Genomic DNA, 6,000 nt, shown 5'->3' with positions numbered 1-6,000 from the left:
GCCTCCTGGGTTCAAGCAATTTTCCTGCCTCAGTATTCCGAGTAGCTGGGACTACAGGCACGTGCCACCATGCCCAGCTAATTTTTGTATTTTTAGTAGAAATGGGGTTTCACTATGTTGGCCAGGCTGGTCTCGAACTCCTCACTTCATGATCGGCCTGCCTCCACCTCCCAAAGTGCTGGGATTACAGACGTGAGCCGCTGTGCCCTGCCTGAAACTGGTCTTAATATTTTCCTTTGAGAACAAGGAAACTCCAATTTATAAAGACCTTTTCTTCTACACATTTAGCTATGAAGTTGGTTATTTAGAATTTCAGGTGCTCTCGCCCAGTTGAAAAAAAAGAAATGATAAATGATAAAGGATTCCTAGGCTAGTCCCCAGAGCCTAAACCACAATGTGGCTGAACTAGAAAATATATTTTATCCCAGTACAAAATTAAGATTTATATTATTGTTTCTAGCCAATGAGAAACAAACTAAATGTCATTTTACATAGAGCACAACAATAGAGTCAAGCAGGAAAATGTTTCAGATACATATGCATTCTACTTGAAAAAGCATAATGCCAAGTTCCAAAAGCCACATCTAATAAAAAAAAGGAAGTCCAACTAGCCTAAGTGCATATATCTAACCATAAATTCTAAACATTTGTATAAATAAAAGCGAAATACCTTATGAGGCTAATAATTGTGATAGAAAATATTCCCTCTTGGAAAAATTAAGTTGAAAATCACTTAAAAACTATAAAAGTATGCATGAAGACCATGCTTTGGTTACGCAACACTTCCAACATATTCTAATTTGTTTTCCATATTACTCTCATAAGAGATCATCAGCACGTTCTCAGATTTATTTAAAAACATATAGTAAGAGATATTCTTGGACACCAAACTATCCTTAAACCTCACTTAGTCCTCGATGTGGTCCAAGCTGAGTTTCCCAGCTCTTGATTGCTTTGCTATATACTCATGTCAAAAATGCAAATATCTCTCCATTAAAGCACTTCATTTATCCTACATAAATGGGAAATGAGAAATTAAGGCTAATAAATTTGTGTGATGCCCATAGTTTAACTTCAAAAATATTAACTTTTTTATTGACTTAATTAATACTAATAGAACCCCTCCGATAGTGTCTTAGGGAACTATTCCCTGTCAGAACTTTATTATTTCTATATCGCTGCTTTTCTTTTAATTATTAAGGTTCTCCATGGAGCCTCTTTTCTCTCTGTAGTAAAGGTCTATTAATTCTCAAAATGCAAAATAAAAACTCAGCACAATGTTTTGACAATAAAATGATAGTTAACCTGTCATAAAATGCTTATCAATTTGTGGACACTGTTTCGAATGTTTTACATTTAATTCTCAAAGTAATTTAGTTAGGTACTATTATTATCCCAAGTTTACAGATGAGAAAAGAGGCACAGAGAGGTTAAGTAATTTATACAAGATCACATTGCTAGTAAATGGTAGAGCCTGGATTCAAACACTAGGTATCTGATTCCAGAATCTCATTAAGTACTGCATTTGCCTTTCTAGACAATGTGAGATAAATACTCTCCATGATCTATGTAGAAAACCATGAACAATTAAGGATTTATCTTCTAAGTTTGCTATGTGTTAATCTGCCATTTTGGAAGAGAATGGTCTATGGATAATCTTATTTTTGTGCATTTTATAAGTGAAATATCCAATGTTATTTAACTATTCTGTGAAAATTATTTCTTATTTTTTCTCATTTTAATGATTTTTCAAATACATACAATTCAAATTTTCCATGCCTTTTAATATTTGTTTTAAATATTAAACCTTTAAAAATATATTTAAGAATAATATATGCTCCCTGTGGAAAACAAGAACATAAAAAAATCATAATTTTTCAATGGCCGCTAGTATCCTTTAACGCACTTATTTCTTAACTTCTGCTGCCTAAAGACCAGCCACAAAACTCTACATCTTAACACCATTGTTCTCATAGCCTATGGGTTAACAGAAGTGGCTGTGCTTCACACTGTATGTTGGCTGGGACCAAAGAACTGACTGGAATTTTTTCTAATGATGATGGCAAAAGTGTAAGAAAGCCTGGCTCAATGTAGAAGCACATTTTAGGGCCCTGCTTAAGTCACAACAATTGGCCAAAGCAAGTCACATGGACAAGCCCAAAGATGATAAGTGGGGAAGTATGGTCTGCCCATGATGAGGCCATGACAAGAATAGAGATGTAGGGATGGATAAAGAACTGGAACCAATAATTGACTCCATCATAGTGTATTCCATTTGGTAAATAAAACTATCTATCTATCTATCTATCTATCTATCTATCTATCTATCTATCTATTGATGTAAGTGTATTTGTTTATACATGCAATCCAAATTTTCCCTGATATCACCACCCTATCACTAGAAAATGGAGCCACATATACATGTAAATCCAAATTACAGCAACAGTTACATTTCCTGCCAAGGCAGAAATCATGGCCTTCTCAATGTGTCCCCTAGTTATTTCTGCCACCAAAGGAGTGAATTACTAATTTCCACAGACCTGCCTGTCACCAACAGTTACCTGCCTGCCATAATTTTTCTTTTGGCCTTGGCTTTGCTTCATGCTTGGCTAGAATGAACATCATCATATACTAAGTTCTGTGTGTATCTCTGGATGTTAACTGAGGCTAAATTTCTAGAAGTGAAATTGCTTGGAAAAATGTTAAAAATCTTTTTAAAGCTCTTTATATATAGTAAAAGTCTCACTGTATCCTTTTACTAGTGTTAGATGCTATGATTTAAAAAATCTTCTCTATTTTACATACAAGAAGCAGTATTTATTTTACTAACAAGTGAAATTAACATTTAAAAATATTTATTGACCATTCATTGTTTTTATTCCTTGCTTTCTTAATTAATTCATTCACATATAGTAAGTTGCCCATGTCTTGGACCTTGCGACTTATGATGTTATTTAAATACTTAGATTACATAGAATTAGAGTCAGAGGTAGGTCTTAGCAATCATCCAAATCATTCAGCCTTCTGTGGTGATGAGGCAGACCTAGAAAGAGGTCACTTACCTATTGACTTACTGTTTAGTAGTGGTAGAAATGTCCTAATAATTATAAATAACATTGGCAACATTGTCTTCTCTCTCATTCTTTGAGAAAAAACTGACCCGAAATTTGCTGAACAATCAATATCTAGACCAGCACTGCCCAAATGAAATTTAATGCATGCTACATTTTTAATCCTGTGCTTTCTAAAAGTCACATTATAAAAGGAGAAATGGGTAAAAATAATTTTAAACATATTTTTATTTATACTAAAGACATATGAGGTTTTTAAAATATATTTTAGATATGTTTTATTATTTTATTTTGTATGAAATATTTGAAATCCAGAGTGTGTTTTATACTTGCAGCACATTTCAGTTCAGAGGAGCCACATTTCAAGTGCTTAATAACCACATGTGATTTTTGGCCACAGTATTGTATATCATAGATAAACCATATTCTCAAAATCTGAAGGAATCTCAGTAGGAAAAAAGGCTATGCATCAATTAAAATCATACACTTTTATAAAATACGTATTTTACAGAGACATGGAAAAGGCATATAGTGAGTACTCAGTATAGATTTTCTGAATAAATAATCCTCATGTGGAAATTAATTTGAGTCAAAAACTGCTTAACATATTTTTCTTTTATACTACATCATGAGATGTGTCATTTGTTTATCAATTTTTAAAAATTGTTCAAAAAGAACATCAGAAATTCTTAAGACAGATCATCCAAATTCCATTCCTTCTTGCACATTTGAATAGCTTGAATAGTTTGAATTCTCTTTTAAGAGAGAAGCCTTAGTTAGAAAGGGCACACAAGTATTCAATTTTAAAAAGAAATAATTTTCTAACTATAGAATAAAAATTTATTTGCCCCAGTATGTTGTTATGTAGGATATTACTGAACAAAATAATTTTGGCAGGAAATTGGAGTGAAATTATACTTTTTACATTTTTGTTTTAGTTTTATCCCAAGGGCTTGACCAACAATTCAGCAAGGTAGAACAGGGAAAGGAAAAGAGCAAAATTAAAAGAGTACGAGACATAGTTGTTTCCTTCCACTTCTTGAACTTGGCAAACATTTTATATATTGAGGAAAGGGGGGATGGGAGAGGCCATTTGACCGGGAGTAAGTAAACATGGTAAGCCACTGAGCTCTTCTCTGACAAGTTCCTTCTGTATCCACACCTTGGGAGCCTTATGTAGTTAATTCAGTGTATGTGTCATAGCCAGTCTCCAATTTAGCGATGTTAGCCTTCCTTCTGCTTGCCATCTGGTCAGGTGGATTAGACAAGGGCATACTGGAAATATAAAAACTGGGAGGAAAAACACTATAGTAGTTTATACAACAAGGGCCTGAACTGCTGAAATGGCAATAGGGATTTTTTTTAAAAAGAGCATATTCAAGACAATAATCATTAAATTGAGTTGATAAATCTTTAGACTATCATTCTGAATTTTCCACCTTCCCTATGCCCAATACACATACTTCACTTATAAAGTTTAACAATGTACTTTATCTTATAAAAGGCATTGAGATAGGCTGAAGAAAAAAAGTTAACCTCCAAGAACTTCTGCTTCCCACCAAGAGGGAGTTAACAAGAACCAGTTTTTCCCTCCTATTGAAAACAACAACTACAAGAAGAACAGAGAATATATGTAAAAAAAAAAAAAAAAAGGTGGGGGGGTTGGTTGCTTTTAAGATGTTGGACATCCTATAAGGAACCACAGCAATCTCTGGGAGATGGGAAACAAAATAAACTAGCTGTATGTTTTAACTCAAATTGCATGAGAAATATAAACCCACAGATCCAAGATGCTGAAAGAATCCCCAACACAAGAAACATGAAGAAAACCACACTAAGGCACATTGTAATCAAATTGCCTAAACCCGGTGACAAAGAAAGACACTTTATCTCCAGAGGAACAATGATAAAGATGGCAGTAGATTTCTCTTTGAAAACAATCTAAGCTAGAAGATATTAGTGCTAATACCTATCTTCTGGTGTCTATTAGTAAAGTACTGAAAGAAACAAAAAGTACCTGTTAACCTAGAATTCTATGTCTAGTGAATATACCTTTCAGAAACAAAGGTGAAATAAAGGATTTTTCAAAAATACAGAACCTGAGAGGATTCATCACCAGCAGGTTTCCACTACAAGAAACATTAAAGCAAGACTTCCAGGAAGAAAAATGGCATCAGACAGAAATCTGGATCTATGCAAAGGAATAAAGAACACTGGAAATGGTAACAAGATGCCATATATATGAAATTTTGTCATATATATGTAAAATATACATATATAACATATATGTATATAATGTCTTTTAAAGATACTGTTTTAAAGTAAAAATAATAGCAATATATGGTGGTGTTAACATATGTTGAAGAAGAGTGATAATAATGATAATAGCCCAAAGGGTGAGGAGTGAGAACAGAATTATGCTCTTGTTTCTTGTGTCTGAGTATTCTGAGTACCAATGGGTAGGGCCAGCTTTTTCCTCTTAGTACCGGAAGTCCTGGTGACAAGATGAGCCGATACACATACCAGGCATTAAAAACAAGAAAACGAACAACAACAATGACAAAATGCATCATTGAAAGTGTGAATGCAGTGTAAATACAGATGATACTGTGAACCCCAGACGAATTATTCTTCTCTGTTCCTTGAAGCAGGAACTCATATAAGAACCCCCCTGGCTTGTGATATTAAAGGGAATTTAGCTGCGCATCTGTAATAGATTTGGTTGAGACTGAGCAATGTGAGCATCAGTCAAGGCCATTGTATGCCACATTTGGGGGCAGAAGCGGCAGATGAAAGCAAAGCTAGCCAAGCACCCTGCACTTGCTGAGGGACTGCACACATGGACATGAACTGAGAAGACTGTTTTAAAAAAAGAGACATGGGTGACGAGAAATCCCACTGCCCTCTTAAATGCTAAAAAGATACTAGG

Source organism: Cebus imitator, unplaced genomic scaffold (assembly GCF_001604975.1).
Source record: "Cebus imitator isolate Cc_AM_T3 unplaced genomic scaffold, Cebus_imitator-1.0 Scaffold282, whole genome shotgun sequence".
NCBI classification, from domain to species: Eukaryota; Metazoa; Chordata; class Mammalia; order Primates; family Cebidae; genus Cebus; species Cebus imitator.
The sequence above is the reverse complement of the archived record's forward strand: the minus strand, read 5'-3'. Positions refer to the sequence as shown.